Below are 19,109 nucleotides of genomic sequence, written 5' to 3' on the forward strand. Positions count from 1 at the left end.
TGTTACCCAGGTGGAATGTTATTGATCTGCTATATGGTGGAGTAAGCAAAGTTTGTTCTGGAATACTCCTCCAGTATTTTAATCATTCCTTCTTTACTAGCACCTGGTGGTGAAAGTCTTTACAATCAAACCACGTACAGGAAACTGCAAGCGGGGGGGGGTGGGGGGGGAAGTAAATAATTTAATTTATACTAGAATGTTAATGATTGATGTCACCACCTATCTAGCTTTACTCTTTCCACAATTATTTCTTCCTTAATAGAAAGCTGAAATTTTATCCCACTGAATGATCCTCTATTTGTGGATTTTAGGAGATGGCACATAAGTTTTATTTGAGATCCGTCTCTGATTAATCAGCAGTCTCTGGGTACTTTATGTCACAGATTGTACAGGTTAGTGAAAAATAAAACTGATACGTTAGTGATGCATGCCATAGGCACAGAAATTGGGAGTGACCATATATAACTCATGTATCTACCATCTTGACTGTAACTTGTAGGAGAGCAATATTTGGGGTAACAGAGAGAGTTTTGAGGTTCACAAAATCACACTGTGTAGGGTTTTGGGTATTCCACTCAAAACATTTACTGCCGCTATTGATAACATGCCCAGAGGGTAAACATTTTTCTTAATTTCAACATTTATATTGTAAATCCCTTTTGATTAGAAACCATCTATTTTTGCATCTCAAGGATACCTCTAAATAAATATTTGTTGAAAAGCATATAGTAAGTGTGAAAAGGAGTGGGCTACTAAAACAGAGAAATTAATATAAAAGTTTAAAACTGGGTGAAACTAAAGGAAGGGTATAAATATAACAGACAACTTGGGTGAGCTGGTAACGAAAGTAAGCACAGATTTTAGCTCCGATCCTCCTGGCAGCCAGTGCAAGATAGCAACCTGTTGGGCCATGAAGTTCTCATGATCTACTTGTAAAAGTTATGAAAGTCCATCTGGAAGGGCAACATTTTTCCTGGCACAGAGTCTGAGGAGAAACATATCATGTGGCTGGGTAGTCATTAAAGACCATTGAGAAATATTATGGCCAATGACTTTCTTGAAAAGAGGTTTGCGTTAGATTCAGCACTATTCTTTAAATAGTTTTTTGTATCAACCCTCAAAGGTGTAGGAGAGATAGCATTAAATGTGACCCAGTAAAGAGGTTTCTGAAATAATGTGAAACAAAAGAGTGCAGCAGGTTGGGTTTCCATAGGCATTCTCACTTCCACCTTGCCCCAAGTTGGGTCCAGCCTTCTTTGTGAAGGCTTTTCCTTGTGTCTTGCCCTCTATCAGGCTCATTTCATGCCCTAGGATGGAACCTGAGCTTCCCTCTGTGGGGTGTGGGCTGGGCCTGCCCTCATCCTTGAAGCGCCCTTCTCCGTCTCATCCCCATCATGTAAGTTGAGGCATGGAACAGTGCAAGGAGCAGGGCGGGGAGGAGGGGAGATGTAGCCCAGCTTCTGTCCTCAGCCATCCACATGACCTTGGAGGAGGGGCTCACCACATTAGAAAGAACACCATACTTGAAAGAGAATAAGTGCTCACCCGACTGTGGAGAAAAGAAGAATTTATTAACAATCTTGCATGAACAGGCCCGCACCCAAAAAATGGTGACTGGTGCGCCAAACAATAGAATGCCACAGGTATTTATACCCCAAGCTTAGCATGCAGGCCCCTCCCCTGTTTCTCCACTGATTGACTACTCCAGAAGTCACAGCCTATCCATATAGTCTAACTAATTCAAATTTCCCCTGGAAGCTTCCTGCTTTTGATTACATTTGCATTTCAATGACCTTGGCGTTACTTATTTAAACTTTATTTCTACCTATTTCGCGCCAATTCTAGGCTTATGTCAGAGGCACTTTCCTTGCCTACCTGCAAAAACCATTTGAGTTATTCTGCAGCCCTTTCCCGCGCCATCCTGTGTGAAAGCTAAATGTAACTTTCATTCAACCAAATTTCAAGGGCTTTGTGACTTGGTGTGGCTAAAGGGTACCTCACTGGACAGTGAAGCTTTAGGAGGTTCTTTCTAAAAATAAGTCTACACCTAACTCCCACATGCACCCAAAAGAACACAAAGTAAAGCACGATTGTTTTGTTTCCTTGTTCTTGATCATTTAATATATGTGGGCAAAAAGTGCGATAATACATGTCATTTGGTCAATGCAGCTTCTGAGTGACTGGATTACTATCACCATTGTAATTAGTAAACAGTTCAGTGCTTTTCCTGCAGTACTTTAAAAAATACCGCCCTCTCCTGAGCAGTGTCCTAATGGGAGAGCAGAGTGGACAGTTATTCCTGGTGGCAGAGGGCAGTGGGGAGAGGCTAAAGACTTTGCTTAAAAAGGTCACCCAAATAAGACATTTCTCTGAACCCTCAGGTTTTGCTTTAAAATGCATTCGATTTTATTTTCTACTCCATAATATAATCTGTTTTAATTTTTCACTTGGATAACTTACCAGAGTGCATTCAAACACCCTGCACAGGCTTCCTCCCACACCGCCTTCCCTACCACAAATCTGTGACTAAAATTCATGCACTAAGAACAGGCACCAGGTTTATTGCTGGGCACATTTTGCCGCTTGCCCTTGGGAATAGGTTTATGTAACAGGATGCTAAAATAGAAGTTTTAACTGAGGCCCAAGACACAATAGATATCACATTCTCAAGAGAGTTTTGACAGACCATAATGCAGAAAGTTTCCTTTGAGAATTGGTAGAGACTTAAATCCTTCGTCTATGGTGAGGTTACAAAAGGGTTGGGAGAGAGGGTTTGCGGGGAGCATTCCTTTGGAGAGAGCTGAGCTGTGAGTCTTGCCCCCTCCTCACCCACCCACTTCAAAGACAGGAGCTTTAAAGACGGTCAGGGGGCACGACAGCACCCCTGCTGCTGCCAGGTGCCCAGAGACTGAACTCTAAAGGGTGAGAGATGGGCTGTGCTGCGTGAAACTGTAATGTACCCCCCGAAAAGCCATGTTCCCTTAACCCTAATCCAATCTTGTGGGGGTGGATCTATTGTTGGGTGGGACCTTTTGATTAGGTTGTTTCCGTGGAGATGTGGCCCACTCAATTGTGGGTCTTAATTAGCGTTTTGATTAGATGGAGCTGTGACCTCACCCATTCAAGGTGGGTCTTCATTAGCTTACTGGATTCCTTTAAGAGGGGAACATTTTGGAGAAAGCTCTGACACAGACATCTGGAGATGTGGAAGGAGCTCCCAGAAGCTGGGAGAGGGATGTTGGGAGCTTTGGCCTTCTGAGGACTAAATGAGATGACATTTCCTGATTTAAAGTGATCAGGGTACTTGTATTTCTTGAGTAACCAGACAAGCCCCCATCCTCCCGTCAAAGAAAGGGAGAGTAGAAGGGTAAAACAGGATTGTTTAATAACTCATTGTTTAAGACTCATGGCCTTATGACATTACATACTTTTGGATAACATATTGGGACAACTTAGATAACTAAATGAGGGACAGGAAATAGGAGAGAACGTTTCATGTCTATTGGATTAAGTCGAGTGATACAAATTTCAGGTCCCATTTCCCAGGCTTGTTAGGGGACAATTGTTGGGGAAAGGGGTGTTTTTCTGGGTCCTCAAATTATAGAAAATTACTTACAACCATATGTTGTTTGTAATGTGTAGATAGCATGCAGCTTTAGAAAACTAGGTAGACCCAATCTCAAGAAAGGGATAAAAGTAGCAATAATGATCATTTACTGAAGGACCATCACATACTATGCCCTGTACTTTCCTTGCAATAAAACCAAAGGTGCATGTTTTTATCCCATATTATAGAAGAGGAGAATGAGACTCAGAAAGGTTAAGTACCTTCTCCCAAGTCACACAGGCAGTAAATAGCAAATATGGGATTTGAATGCAATTTTTTTGCCTCAGCCACTTTTGCTCTACCGATTCTTTTTCCCAGCCTAATTGTGGTGTTAGGTCATTTGTTGTTATTCTTTTCTGTTTCTGTTTTCTTCTTCCCTTATCCTCCTTTCTCCCAGGTGATGGATTTCCATTCTCAGGTGAACACAGAATCCTTCTCCTTTCCCTTTACCTGGGATGCTTGAAATGAACAGAGTTGCCAGGTTCACCAAGTGTTGTCCAATTAATTCCCTAATCCAGAGAGCCTGCCAAGACTCTTGGCCAAATCTTGCAAAATTCTGACCAGGTGGGAGAAGGAAGATAGAGAGAAGCAAGTTCTTACTACTTGGTTCAGTCAGGTAAAAAGTTCAGCTAAGATGGGCTGGGTTGAGGATGCAGAGAGTTTTATCTGTAGACTCCAGGCAAACATCATGGCTGGGGTATTGGGATTAAAAAAAAGCCACCAGCTTGTTCATTTTTCCACCCCCTGCTGGCCTTCCGTAGAGACTGCTGGTATCCACCACAGCAGAGCTGTTGACCATTTGAAAATGGGTCAGCAGCTTGACCCTATCCTTGCTTCCTTCTTCGAGGCAATGCTGGAACACATTTGTCGGGAGCTGTAAGAGTGTCCAATGGCAATTGCTAGATGCCCTCAAAATAGTTGCACCTCATTAGCACTGTCAGGGAGGGTATTATCTCTTCTTTGTTCTTCCCGGCCTCCGATGAGTTATTTTTCTTAGGTTTCCATTTGAGAACTGTAAAAGCTAGTGACAAAATAATCAACACTTCAGCAGGCCTCATGTTAAAGCAACACCAGATTCAAATGGTATTTTTTTGATCAGTGGTCTCAGATTTCAGATTTACATGAGACTCTTCTCAGAATGAGCTTCTTGACCTGGGAGCAAGCCAGGGGAGCATTTTTTGCCTTTGAACTCTGCCCTTATATGTACATTTGAAAGAGGATGATAAAAATTCCTCTCTGCTGGGAGCTAACATGGCCCTGATTAAAATGTGTTCAATTCTGAAATTAGTAACAATCAGTGAAAAGAAATGAATGATGACTTTATTCTGAATGTTGGAACTTCTTTACTGGGAAGGGGCAGGCCACAATGCAAAAAGAAACAATGATAAATCATTGCTGAAACAGAATCGGGTAAGGAGGACTCAAAGAAATTTACCTACAAATTATTTCATTGATCCATTGATTGAAAAAAAAAAGTTTCTTGAACATCTACTAGGCTTGGCATTGTTGGAAATAACCAAGATGAATAATAAACACAGAAAACATTTTCTGAGTGTGCTATGTGTTGGGATCTGGAGAGCTACTTAATATATTGTTATATAATCCACCTAACAAACTTTTTTGTAGATACCACTATTGTCCTCATTACAGATGAAAATTTTGAAGCTCAGAAATGTACCTAAGGACACACAACTAGTAAGCGGTAATCCAAAATAGGAACCTTGTCCACAGTCTGTACCACTACATAATTCTGCCCTAAAAGGGAAAAACTAAAACAGATGCATGAAATGAAACTATACATCAAGGTGGAAACACCATATAGGATTTCTGCTTTCAGTGGTATTTTGGACAGTATACTCTGCAGAGCCTTTGTCTCAGTAATCTATTGCTTAATAACACACAGTCTCAAGATTTAGCAGTGTAGAACAGCAATCCTTTATCATTTCTCATGCCTATATCGGTTGGCTTGGCTCAGCTGGACAGTTCTTCTGGTCACTTCTATTGTTGCATTTAGCTGTGAGTTCGGCTGAGTCTGGCACTTCCAAGAAGACCTCTTGCTCTCACCCCAGGCTTCTGGAGCAGTTTAGCCAGAACTTCTTAAATGGTGGATCTGGGTTTCCGAGAGAGTGAAAGGGGAAGCTCCAGGCTCCTAAAGCCCTAGACCTGAAATTGGGCAGTGTCAGTTCTACAGCATTCCGTGGTCAAAGCATATCACAAGGCTGGGTCAGATGTCAGAAAAGCAAAAATCGAGTACACCCCTCGATGAGACGAGCAGCATGCGCACTTAGGGAGGGGAGGACTTGTTAGCGTGGATCTCTGAAGTCATCTGCCACAACCCTCTTTTTTTTTTTTTTTTTTTACTTTAGCAGAGTGATGTACTTTTATTTTAGCATCATGCATATAATGGAAGACAAATATGCAAATGATGTATTTCCAATATGACAAAGTAATCTCACCAGTATTTATACTGCTTAGGAAAAGAGACACATCAATTACTAGGTTGTTACTGAGGCAAATTATTGAGTAAGACAATAAGAGCCACAACATTTTTTGTAGTTATTTTTCCAGAAAAACAGCAATTTTCAAAGTTTTCAGAGTCTGACAAGACCAAGTTATTCAAACTAAAGATTCAGTTTGAACAGAAACAAGAACAAGTTGAAAACTATTACAAATACGCACATAAGTCTCTATATTGTACAAGAAAGTAAGATTGGTAAGCTTCCAAAAGTTCCCAATTGAAAGCAAAAGAAAAGTCTGTACAGCTTAATATTTCTAGTAAGCAAAAACACAGAAAGTAATCGATTTTACTAAATGTTAGTGAAATAAAGAACACAGTATTAATCTTCCATGAAAACAAGAGAAAAACACCCAAAGTTGCATTGTTTGGGTTTCCTTAAAGAACCCTTCTCCAGGCAATATATCTAACCCCTTCTCTTCTCCCACCCCAATCCTGAGAAAAGTGTTTTTCCTCCCACAAAATCTGACCAAGAAAGTATGCCTTCCTTGCAGGATCTCAGTACAGTCTTACTTCTAGACTCAATTTCCACCTAGCTCACTTTGGCCTCTGACCTTCTGTTCAGTTTTCTCTACTTGTGGCACCCACCACAATCTCTTCAGTTCTTTCATCCAGCCTAAATTAGAAATTGCCTTTTGTTCCATCTAGATCTATCTCCCTTTGAACCTTCTAGGTGTTTCTACATTACTTATGGCATGACAGTACTTCACACCACTTCTAAGCCAGAAGAAATATGCCGTAGATTGCATTGCCTTTTTCTTCAATGCTTAGACCGCTGGTGTGGCTACCACCACCTGGACTGGACTCTAGCTTTAACTAGAAGCCTGTTTTACCTGCCCTGCTTTCCATTTTGCAGTACAGATGGATAGACTGTAGAGGATTGCTGGGCATTAATGATCTAAAGATACAGCTTACCTAGGCTCCTTGGTTCTCTGTGGGCTCTACAGTTCTATTGCCCTGCCTGCTCTCTGGTTACCTATTTTTGCCTGGTGCCCACCCCCCACACAGCTGCTGCCTTCTCTGAGACTTATCAGCTGTGCAGTCTGGTTAAACAAGGATCTTCAGAGCTGGTGGTGGTGGCCTCGTGTTTCCTGCCGGCTCTCCCTTCCAGTTCTCCCCCTAAACATCTTTTAATTCCTTACTTCTTCACCCCTGGAAACTGTACTACCAGGCAAGCGGTTAAGGTGACAAGTGAGCCTCTGCCCTTGTAGGAAGAGGAAGCGTGGTGCTCTTTCCAAGTACCAGGAAAGGTACTCAACCGATATATTCACACGATACCTAGGGATCCCTGCCTCCTTTCCTCACCCCAAACAAGATTAGTGCCAAGGTGGTAATTCTCTTTTCCCATCCTCCCCATCCTCCTACTTTCTTTCTTTCTCCCCTGCACACCACCCACTCCCCAGCCCCCTTCTCTCTTTCAAATAACCGTTAGCTCTAGATCATCTACAAAAGCAGTCTTTTCAGCTTAATTTTGTTCTCTTTATCATTTCCAAAGACAGGCAGTCAGTCTATTTAAGAAAGCCCTCTTTTTTTTTTACAGTCAGATCCTTGTATTAGAAAGCATCCAGTCAGGAACAAAATAAACTCCACAGATTATCTCAAAAAAGAGAATTTATGTTAAAAAAAAAAAGAATTTAACATAATCACTGAAACAGCTGCTATTGTACTGAAAAGGCAGAAAGGCAACATTGAAGAAATAGAGATAGAGGAACTGTAGGAGGCAGGTATTACTGCAAGGGCAGGGAGAACCCAGGGAAGAGGTGGAGGTTTCCGTAACTTAGACGCTTGATGGCGGGGCCTCAAGAAGCTGGGTCTCAGAACCACGAGGAAGGGGTTCTTGTTGGCTGGTACCTTAGAGGAGGGGCCCCATGGAGCTGGGGCTCAGACCATCCAAAGAACATCACTAGGACTGAAGAAAGGTTGGATACCAGTTCAACTGCCACAGCCAAGGTGGAGGTCTGTGGCTGAGGAAATGCTAACAGGAACTCCTTGTTAAGCAAACAAGGAACAGTGCGTCCCTTCTTCCTCTTCCAGCTTTCCAGTCTCCCCCCAGCACCTCTGTTGGCAGACCCTAAAAAGGAGCAGATGGTAAAGGGATAATAGAGTTTGCAGAGCCCCTGTCCCAGCATCATACATCGTAGGATAGATGCTTGAGTTTGAAGGTGGACAACAGTAGTTAGTAACCAAAACTGTTTTGGATAAATTGCTATGATACACTTTTTAATGCATATAAATGCATTAAAATGAGTTAATGCATTAAATTAATTAGGTTTAAGGGAAACAAAAGAAAACAAGATAAAACAGAGCCCTGAAATTCAGAAAGGGAGCAGTGAGCAGTTACCTCAAAAATCAGCATTGCCTTAGGTGGCGACTGCCAGTAACAAAGCTGGGAGAGGCAACTTGAGACTTGGGCCTACAAGGAGGGGATCCGATCCGGAGGCATTTTCCTTCAGCTGGAATCTTCAGGGAAGGAAAAGTAGTCTCAGGTTAGTGAGACTACTAGCTCCCTGAAGAAGCAGACACAAACCCTCTCTGGAGGAAAACACTCTCAATTTGGGCTGTCAGGATTCTTGTTAAGTTTAACCAAATATGACCTCACCATTTTAAAAGTAAGCAGAAACACAAGGAAAGAAACCACCAGGCGAGGAAAGCAGTGAAAATATCAAACAATACAGTTCAGATTTTGAAATGATCAGATACAGCATATAAAATATGTTTAAATCAAAAATAAACTAGCCAATATGAAAAAAAAGAAAATTTTAGAAATGATAAATATAAGTATTGCTATTTACCCATTATAGGAGCAAAATAATATAGTAAACAGCTTGAAAGAGAATAAATACACTAAAGGATGGAACTGAAAAAATTATCAAGATAACTGAGAATGCAAAAAAAGCTACAGAAAATTATTAGATTAAATAAAAGGTGATTGACAAAATGGCTGGACGAAAATTAAAATGCAAAAATTAATTCCATTTCCTAATACCAGCTGAAACAGATAGCATTCTTGAAGAAGCTCTTGCACCAGAAGACATGTATAAGAATATTCATTGAATCAGTGTAATTAAAAAAAAAAAGAAAAGAAAAACACTGGAAACAACCCAAACATCTGTTCATGGGGAACAGATAAATAATTGTACATCCACATGTGAAATATTATGCAGCAATGAAAATGAACAAACTATATGGCTATAAAACCACATGGATAAATATGAGAAACATTATGTTAAGTGAAAAATAAGTAAACAAATTATAAAAGACTATACAGAGTATCTTATTTTAAAAACGAACACAATCAAAACTAAACTATAAATTGTTTAGACATCCATGTATTATAAAATTATTATTTTTTAAGTAAGAAACATGTAAGGTAAAATTTCAGGCTAGTAGCTGCCTGAGGAAGTAAGAGAATGGAATTGAGAAGGGACACCCAAGTAACTTCAGCAGAAGTTCTTACATCAGTGGTGGGATCAGGGGCATTTGTGTTATAATTATGCTTTACGAGTTACACATATGTTATTCTTTACATATATCAAGGATTTTGAAGTTTTAAAAAGTATTTTCAAAGAAGGAAAATCCAGCATAATGAGGACTATTGGATAAGTGCTATAGTGAAAGGATTAGAAAAAGCTTCATGGAGAGGTGGGTGATTTCCTTGAATTTGAAGAATGATGAAATTAATCTGGGTGGTGAGTGATCTCAGGGCCCCTCCTACCACCTAGCCTACTAGCAAGGCAGTACTTAGAGCTGTCTTAGGACAAAGGTCCAACCTTTTCCAAAATTAAGAGATGAGGTCACCCTTGCTTCTGACTCTGGAAGCTGGGAAATCTATGTGAAACATTGGTAGGTACAGCAGGATGGGACAATGAGGAGGGGTTTCCCAGGATGAAAGTAGTAACACAGTGACAGACTCAGATACCAGAAGTTCCAGGACAAAGCTTCTAACTGATATACAAAGCATGACCAGGAGGCTAGATCATTGGAAATATGGAGATTGTTGCAGAGGTAGGAGGTTAGTGAGTAGACATCTATCGGCTTTGCCTACCTGATGATATCCATCCAAATTTCTTCTACACACTACACCTGAATTTTGCTTTGGGGAATATCCCCTCCTAAGTTCCATCCCACTAGCTCTAGTGAGGGGCCATTGATGACCCAAGTCTGACCAGTCTAATCATCTCCTTCTCCGTACTGATGGCTCAGGATTAGGCACTGTTTGCAAGCTAGGCCAAGAAGATATAATCTCAGTACAGTGAGGAGGGAGACTCATTCCTTCTACTGGGGCTGCTGAAGGAATAGGATATAAACCCAATCTGATGGTGGCCATCATGCCACCATGAAACAATAGACTGCCTGAGAATGGAGCTGGAAGGAGAGTCAATGGATGCAGAGGGGCAGTTTCCTGAGGATAGATAGTCTGTTATTTGTACTCAAATAGCCTTGGCCAATGCACTTAGGGTCATTTGAGAAAAGCTCTGCAGAGTTGGATTGGGTGAGAAAGTGTGGTATGGTGGAAGAAAAAACGTGACTCATAGGTTTTCTTCTACTATGGACTCAATGTATGATTCTAGAAAAATTATTTAGCTACCCTGGGCTTACTCACATTTTCTCACCTGTAAAATGGGTATTATACCTCCTTTTCTGCCCTCTGCCATTCTGCCATTTGAGCTACTTTCCTTTCCCCATAAATGATTTATTTCAGAGTTACAGAGAGAGCGGCGGGGGTGGGGGGGGGGAGAATGAGAGCTTGAGAATATTGATCTAGGCTCCAGGACAAAAAAAGCAATTTAAGCCTGAAACAAGACAAGAAAAAAGTAGTTTCTTGCCAGAGAAGATGCTAGCAATGACTGCTTAACAGATGCCAGCCCCGTGGGTTTTCTTTGACACTGTCAGCCAAGCTTCACCTAAACCTAATTGGGTTGTTCCAACCTTGGAGAACTTGTCTGCATGTTGAAAGCACTAACAAAATATAACCCATGAGCTCAGCAGTGCCGTGGACAGCTAACGTTTTGCATGTTGGATGTTTACAGATAGACTCTAGGCTGTGTAATCCTGATATGTCATGAAGAAGCCAGAGCTTTGAGACAGCAGTGTCACATAGATGCTCCCCAAAAGGACATGCTCTAGAATCCAAAAGGCACAGACTGCTTGAATGGAAGGGGCCTGTGAATTCTCTGTTTACAAATCAGCAACCAAAGTAGGGAGCTTGCCCAAGGCCTCTTATCTAGTTTAAATTACAAACTTCTTTTTATTACTTTTCTCTGCTTGAATCAGAGGAAGTTTGAGTCCAGGACGGCAACTAGATTTCAGCTTATACGCCAACTGCAATCAGTTGTTGGTGTTTGGGGACCATCAAGGTATTGAGAACGATTCCAAATCTAGCTTTAGAAGAAAAGAGTGTTATGTTCAGTTAGCAATGTCTGATTGCTGGCCTTGAATTCTGGGCCAATAAAGTGGTCGTAGCAAGGGTGAACATTGGAGGGTACAATTTTAGGTCACCTGTTGTACTTTCTATCCTGCTTCCTAGGCAGCCCCTGTATTTATATTTATCCCATTGGGTGCTCCATTTTACACAATGGGCATGGTGGTTACCATGACTGAGAATCATCACTCCCCAACCTAACTGAGAGAAAAAGATATATTGCAGCATCAAGTCCTGGGCCAGCCAGATACCAGCTTTTTTCTGCTCCTCCTCTCTTATAGGATAACCACTGCTTTGGTTTGTTGAAGCTGCTGAAATGCAATATACCAGAAATGGAACAGCTTTTAAAAGGAGAATTTATTAAGTTGTAAGTTTACAATTCTAAGGCCATAGAAATGTCCAAACTAAAGTATCCAGGAAAAGATACCTTAACTCCAAAGAAAGCGCTGATGAAGTTTGGGATTTCTCTCTCAGCTGGGAAGATACATGGCAATGCCTGCTAACTTCCTCTTCTCATTTCATAAATCTTCTCCAGGGGCATTTTCCTTCAGCACCTCCAAAGGTCTCTGGCTGTGTGGGTTCTGTCGGCACTAAAGCTTTTTCAAAATGGTTCCCTTTTAAAGGGCTCCAGTAAGCAACCCCACCTTGAATGGGTGGAGACACATCTCCATGGAAACCATCTAATCAAAAGTTACCACCCACAACTGGTGGGTCACATCACTATGGAAACAATAAAAAAGATCCCACCCAGCAATTCTGAATGAGGATTAAAGAGCATGGCTTTTCTGGGGTACACAACATTTTCAAACTGGCACAACCACCCTGCCAAACACGCACCTTACAGTATTTAAGACCAGCCAAGCTGCAGAAACCTGTTATTGCCTTTTCTTTGGTTTCTGTAAGGTAAGGATATCACAGATTCTGGAACATAGGAGAAACATCTAGGATTGTCTTGGGGATCATCTTAGGATTGATTTTATAGACCAGGAAAGTGAAGCCCAAAAGAGGGAAATAGCTTGTCTGAAGTTACAGAGGGAAATGCAGGCTGCCTGTCAGTCCACATGCCACATTCATTTGTGTTATTCTTTCTCCAACTTTATCTCCCCACTTATGATGAACAAACTTCCCATGCAGGAATCTTTTGAAAAATAACTAATAGGTTAATGGCCACATGGCAATCTTGGCAGAGAAGAGGCAACGCAAACACAGAGTGACGATGATTAGCCTACATCTCAAAAGCAAGTGACTACTTGAAATGGTCATTAGTGTATTCTGTCTACTAAGGAGCATTCCCATGTTTCAAGTCACATCAGGAATCTTTTCCCAAGGCCCAGAATGTAATACATCCCTTTATTAGCAATTTCCCCTAAATACAGCATATGAGTATATAACAATATATTATGTTTCAGTAGTCGGGTATTTGAACACATGATATTGTGTCCCTACTCTGAGCCAGAGATGTTGCTGGTAGAAGCAAGACAGAGAGGAATAAAGGACATTCCCTGATTTGCAAAGCTCACAGTAGGAGATAAACTGGCAAATAAAAAAAAAAATACCGTGGAATTATGAATGTGCATGCAAGGTGCAAGAGTGGTACATTGGAGGGAGCAGGTAAGTTTGGAAAGCAGCAGGAAATTTTCTACAGAGGCAACATCTGAGCCAGGCTTTGAAGAATAGAGGAGTTTGTTAGTATCTGTTGTGCATTTGTATATCTGATAAACTTAACACACATTCAAGGTATGCCAATCAAGGTTAGGAATTGGAGTTGAGAAATGTGTAAGATAGAGTCGCTGACCTCTCGGAGCTCACAGATGAGACAAGAGGCAAATACATAATAACTAAGGAATTACAGAGCGTTGAGAGCCACAGACTGTGAGAAAGTGCAGCCACAGGAAGGCTGTGTTGAGGAAGGACTTGGCCATTTCCGGTCTTCTTCCCTCCAGGTTTGTCTGTTCCTTTTTAGCAAGTGCTTATGGATCATCATGATAGTATGGGAATATCAATGGGATAGTATTGGAATATCAATGGGACTATCAATTGGAATACGATAGAATTGATGAGAAGATAAGAAAACTGCAAAAATGTGGAAACCCATCTGTTTTAGGTTGCTAAAGCTGCCAGAATGCAACATGCCAGAGAGGGATCTGATTTTCATAAGGGGATTTATTTAGTTACAAATTTAGAGTTCTTCTGAGGAAAGGTAACTAGCTCCCATCTGAGTTTCTCTGCCACATGGGAAGGCACACAGCAATGACTGCTGGCCTTCTTTCTTTGCTTCTGGGTTCCAGCGGTTTACCCCAGGGTAATTCCTTTCTGAATCTCCATATTTCTGGGCTGAGCTGAGAGTGCTGAGATGAGATCTGTGCTTGAGCTGTGCTGTGCTGAGCTCTCTTCTGACCTCTCTCTTTTAAGTATCCAGCTAATTCAATTAAATGTCACTCATTGCAGAAGGGAGCTCATTGCTAAGGAGCTGACTGCAGATGTAATCAGCCATAGATGAGTTTCACATGCTAATGATTCAAGTCCACAGCAACAAAACGAGGCACCATCACCTGACCAAGTTAACAACTGAACCTAACTCTCACACCAGCTGTCAGCATCCATTTAACAAAAATCTTTGAGCATCTACCTTGTGCTATGCAGCATATTAATTTCAGGGAATTCAAAGAGAGAAATACCAAGCACCATAAGACCAAGGGGTTAGAGGCATGGGTTCCTAACAATAGTAACATGATTGCTATTTTCTTTATCCTACAATTTAAACAAAAAAGTTTCAAAAAATAATACCAATATGACTATAAGTTTGCAACATAAGAAACTGCCATTTTGATATGATACTGGCAATTTCATATGATTTAATCTAATACTAACAATAAGAATACTAAATTAAATCTAAGATTTCTTTCCAATACTTTTTGGTTTCTGCAATATATTTCATAAGAATATAAAGAAAATACTTTACATATATTTGCACTTTAGTACAAAATACTTGAAATAATTATTTTCTTGGTGCGGTTGCTGCATGAGGACTGAAGCCCAATGCCCAGTTACCAGCAATTGGCTTAAACCCCCATAAACCTCCATTTTCCCACCTCTAAAATAGAGTCCATTTGATTTTCCACTTCATAGCATCAACATGATGGTTAAATTAAACATGGGACCTAAAGATACTCAGAACCATGAGTTACCCATACTGTTTTTAATATGCTTCACCCCAATTCAGTCTTCCCCATTTATCCTGTATTCTGGGAATCTTCTGTTCTGTCCACTTGGTTATTGTTATTATTGGGAGTAGAACAGTTTGACCCAGGAAAGCGTCATTGCCACTGGAAGCCTTGGTATTCTCATACGTAAAATAAGAACATAGCAAACACTTGTTCTCTAGGTTAAATCAAATGTTGGATGATAAAACTGGCCAATCCTGTGCCTGGCTCCTAGTAAGTTCTTGATGAAGTCTTAGGTGAGTGGAAGAGCCAGGTTGGTACCCTGGTGGTGGTGATGGGATGATCTCCTGACAAGGTTTGGGCACCATATTGGGGTGGCAGAGAGAAGCAGGAGAAACTGTTCCTGCCAGTCTAACGAGTCTTATGGCACAGGACTGTGAATACTTGTAATTTTCCTGGAGGGCCATTTGAACCCAAACTGGGTTTATCTCCAAAAATAAAGTTATTTGAGCTGAATAGTTTAATAAAGGCCACAATTTTCCAGAATTCTACAGGCATCCCATAACGAGCTTATTCCATATTTTGGCAAGTCTCTCTGCATTATCAACCATAATCAACTCATCATCTATCTCATCCTGAAGGTAGGAAATCAATCCATTTTAGGGAGCTTATGAATATACTTCCAGAACTCAGTAGCCTTTGTGCTACTAAACTCAGTTGAACAGGCCTCCAGGGATGAGATGAGGGAATGGGAAGGAGACAGAACTATAGTGGAAAAAGTGGTTTAATTTTAACTTTTATTCTGTATTAGCCATTTTCCCACACTGCTTTGTAAATCATGGGGAGGAAAGAGAACAAAACAATAAAAGCAAAATATATTCAAATAAAGCCCCACAATATAGCATAGTAGTGGGTGATGGCGCCTTTGGGGCTTATTTTTTTTAATGCTTCATTTGCTTCTGAAATTGAAATTTCAGAAGGCAGGAGAAAACTTTAGTTTTAACTTAAAAAAAAAATGTAGATAATTAAATTGCTTTTGAACCAATGCAAAAGAATGACACCTTCCCCCAGAGCTCCTCCCTTTTTCTGGGACAAGGTCTTTGTTGACTTCATCCAGTTTTCACCAGCAAACAAGGAGAATATTAGCTCCTTACTTCTGAGGTCTACTTAAAATTATGATATTAATTAATGAGTGGCTACAGCATGGTTGCATGGTATACATATCATGTTCTGTGAATTCAACATCATGCATGAGTCAAAAGAGGAGAGAGCCAGAGAGAATTGAAGGGTGAGCAAGTCCCACCTTCATTCCCCTATCGCCGAGCAACTGTTCGTTGGTTGAGGTGGAGACTAATTGCACAATTGTTTATCCATGCCAAGTGTGAGTCTTAGTGTTAAAAGTTTGTTTGTTTGTTGTTTGTTTGTTTGTTTTTTAATATAGTATGGTATCTTAGTTTCCTAGAGCTCCTGTAACAGAGTACCACAAACTGGGTGGCTTAAAACAACAGAAATTTAGTGTCTCAGTTTGGAGGCTAGAAATCTGAAATTAAGATGTCAGCAGGGCCATGCTCCCTCTGAAATCCCTAGAGAAGAATATGTTTCATGCCCCTCTCCAGACCTTGCTGGCTATCCCTAGCATTCTCTGCTCCAGTCATCACACGGTGTCTTCCCTCTGCCTGTCTGTCTGGGTGTCCTCTCCCCTTCTTCTAAGGACAACAGGCATATTGGATTAGGGCCAAGCCTAATCTAGTTTGGCCTCATCTTAACTGACAATGTCTTCAAAGACTCTATTTCCAAACAAAGCCACAGTCACAGGACCGGAGATTAGGACGTGAGCATGTCCTTTGTGGGGACACAATTCAACCTATAACATATGGTCTAAATTTCTTCATTTGACAGAAAAAAAATTATTTAGTGATTGAAAGAAAAAACAGTAATGTCTTCCAGCTCTGGAGGGAATGTAATGGATTTTCAAGGATAATTTTAGCTATATGCACCAACTTCAGAACAGCCCCCACAGAAGGTGGGTCATGACTGCGTGCCAGATGCAGGAGACATGGGCTGGGGTGGTTGCCCAGATCACAGAAGTTTCCTCAGTGGCACAGTCTGCCCCATCTCCTGTGGCTGGTTGATCACAGGGCAGAAACATCTGACCTAAGCCAAGGACTCCTGGCAAGGCCTTCTCAATGCTCCTGCAGGCTCCTCCACCATGCCACAGGTGTTCCTACAACACCTAGCCTAAGGCTGGACATGCTATAGGTTTCAGAAGATAGATGAGACGTGACAAAGAGAGAAATCTCTTGACCAGAGGTCTAAGTGTAAAGCCAAAGCTCCTAAGCAACATACTTCTGGTGGCACTTACCCAGAGTCCATGGTAATGTTTCCAAACGGATGTGTTAGTAAGACTTGAGGGTGATGGGATGATCAGATTCTCCCTCCCAGGAACTTGAAACCTGGGCAGAAGATGCAGACTAGGGCGGGGACATCTCTGCAGCATAGCGATAGCTCCAACGACTCTTGGTGCTGAAATCCCCAAGCTGCCCTGGTTCCTGCGCTTTTCAAATCCTAATTGTTCAGCAACTCTTCTGAGTCTGTGAGTTTTCTTAATATCTTCAAGGAAATAGTCAGACTTTTTCTTTGTGTATACAACCAAAAGAACCTTAATTAATACACCAAGTTACTAGCCTATTTAAGTTAAAAGCTTGTTGGAATTAGAATTGAGTAGAGTCATTAACAAAAGCTCTAAGGGACCTGAGAATGTCTGCTGCACAAGCAGCCGTGTATGGTGCAAAAGGAAGATGCCAAAGGGGAGAGTCGTAACATTCCAAAGCAGGTGGCAGGGAACCCTGACCTAGTAAGATGATGTCTTATAAAAGGGTTCCACGGTCAAATACATTTGAGAAATACAGAATATTCTATTCCCCTTTTAGAAAGTCGTGCAGATAGGCACACACACTTAAAAGCCCTTTAGTTGGGTGGGCCACAGTGGTTCAGCAGGCAGAGTGTTCATCTGCCATGCCAGAGGACCCGGGTTCGATTCCCAGTGCCTGCCCATGTAAAAAAAAAAAAAAAAAAAAAAAAAAAGCCCTTTAGTTAAGAAACATCTAGTTTGTTTAAACCAGAATTTCCCAAACATTTAGAGTCATCTAATCCTCCCCAGCCCCACCACCCTCATTCTCTCTCCCAAGTCTCACTAACACATCCATTTGGAAACTTTACCATGGACTCTGGGGCAAGTGCTACTAGAGAGACCTTTGGCTTTGTACTTACATCTTTGGTCAAGAGGTTTGTCTCTCTGTCACTCATAAACTGTCTTCCGACATTTACAGCGTGCCCAGACTTAGGCTAGGTGTTGCAGGAACACCCGTGGCACAGTGGAGGAGCCTGCAGGAGCAGTGAGGAGGCTTTGTCAAGAGTCCTAACTCTGTATATAACAACAGTGACTAAATGTACTAATTTAAAATTGTTTTTGCATGAGGAAGAACAAAGGAATGTCAATACTGCAGGGTGTTGAAAATAGACACTAATTAATATTTTAAAACTTTAACTTATGTGTGAAACTAAAGCAAAAAATGTCTAGTTGGTACAAAATTTATATTTTGACTAGTGCATTTCCTAATATAACTTATGTGGGCAGCTTAATTGAACACCATAGTACATGGAGCCTTAAGTAGGGTATGAGATTTTGTAGGTTTGTCCAGAGTGATGCTCCGATAAATCCCAGAGTGACTTGAACAGTGAATAAAAAAGTATTTGCAAAGTGGTGAAAAAGGGGAAAATTCAACTTCCCTAAGTGGAGAATTCTTGATATTCTCACAAGCAGTGGGGACAACCAAAGCAATAGGCTGAGCCCCCAATCTTGGGGGTTGAACATATGAAACTTAACCCTGTGAAGGATAGGCTAAACCTACTTAAAATTAGGCCTAAGAGTCACCCCCAAGAGAACCTTCTTTGTTACTCAGATGTGGCCTCCCTCTCTCAGCCAACAGGACAAGCAAACTCACTGCCCTCCCCCTCTCTACATGGGACATGACTCCCAGGGGTGTGGACCTTCCTGGCAATGTGGGACAGAAATCCTAGAACGAGCTGGGACTCAGCACCAAGGGATTGAGAAAAACTTCTCAATCAAAAAGGGGAAGAGAGAAATGAGACAAAATAAAGTGTCAGTGGCTGAGAGATTCCAAACAGAGTGGAGAGGTTATCCTGGAGGTTATTCTTATGCATTAAATAGATAATCACCTTTTTAGTTAAGGTGTAATGGAGAGGCTGGAGGGAACTTCCTGAAAATGTAGAGTTGTGTTCCAGTAGCTATGTTTCTTGAAGATGATTGTATAATGATATAGCTTTCATAATGTGACTGTGTGATTGTGAAAACCTTGTGTCTGATGCTCCCTTTCAACC

Source organism: Tamandua tetradactyla, chromosome 20, assembly GCF_023851605.1.
Source record: "Tamandua tetradactyla isolate mTamTet1 chromosome 20, mTamTet1.pri, whole genome shotgun sequence".
NCBI lineage: Eukaryota > Metazoa > Chordata > Mammalia > Pilosa > Myrmecophagidae > Tamandua > Tamandua tetradactyla.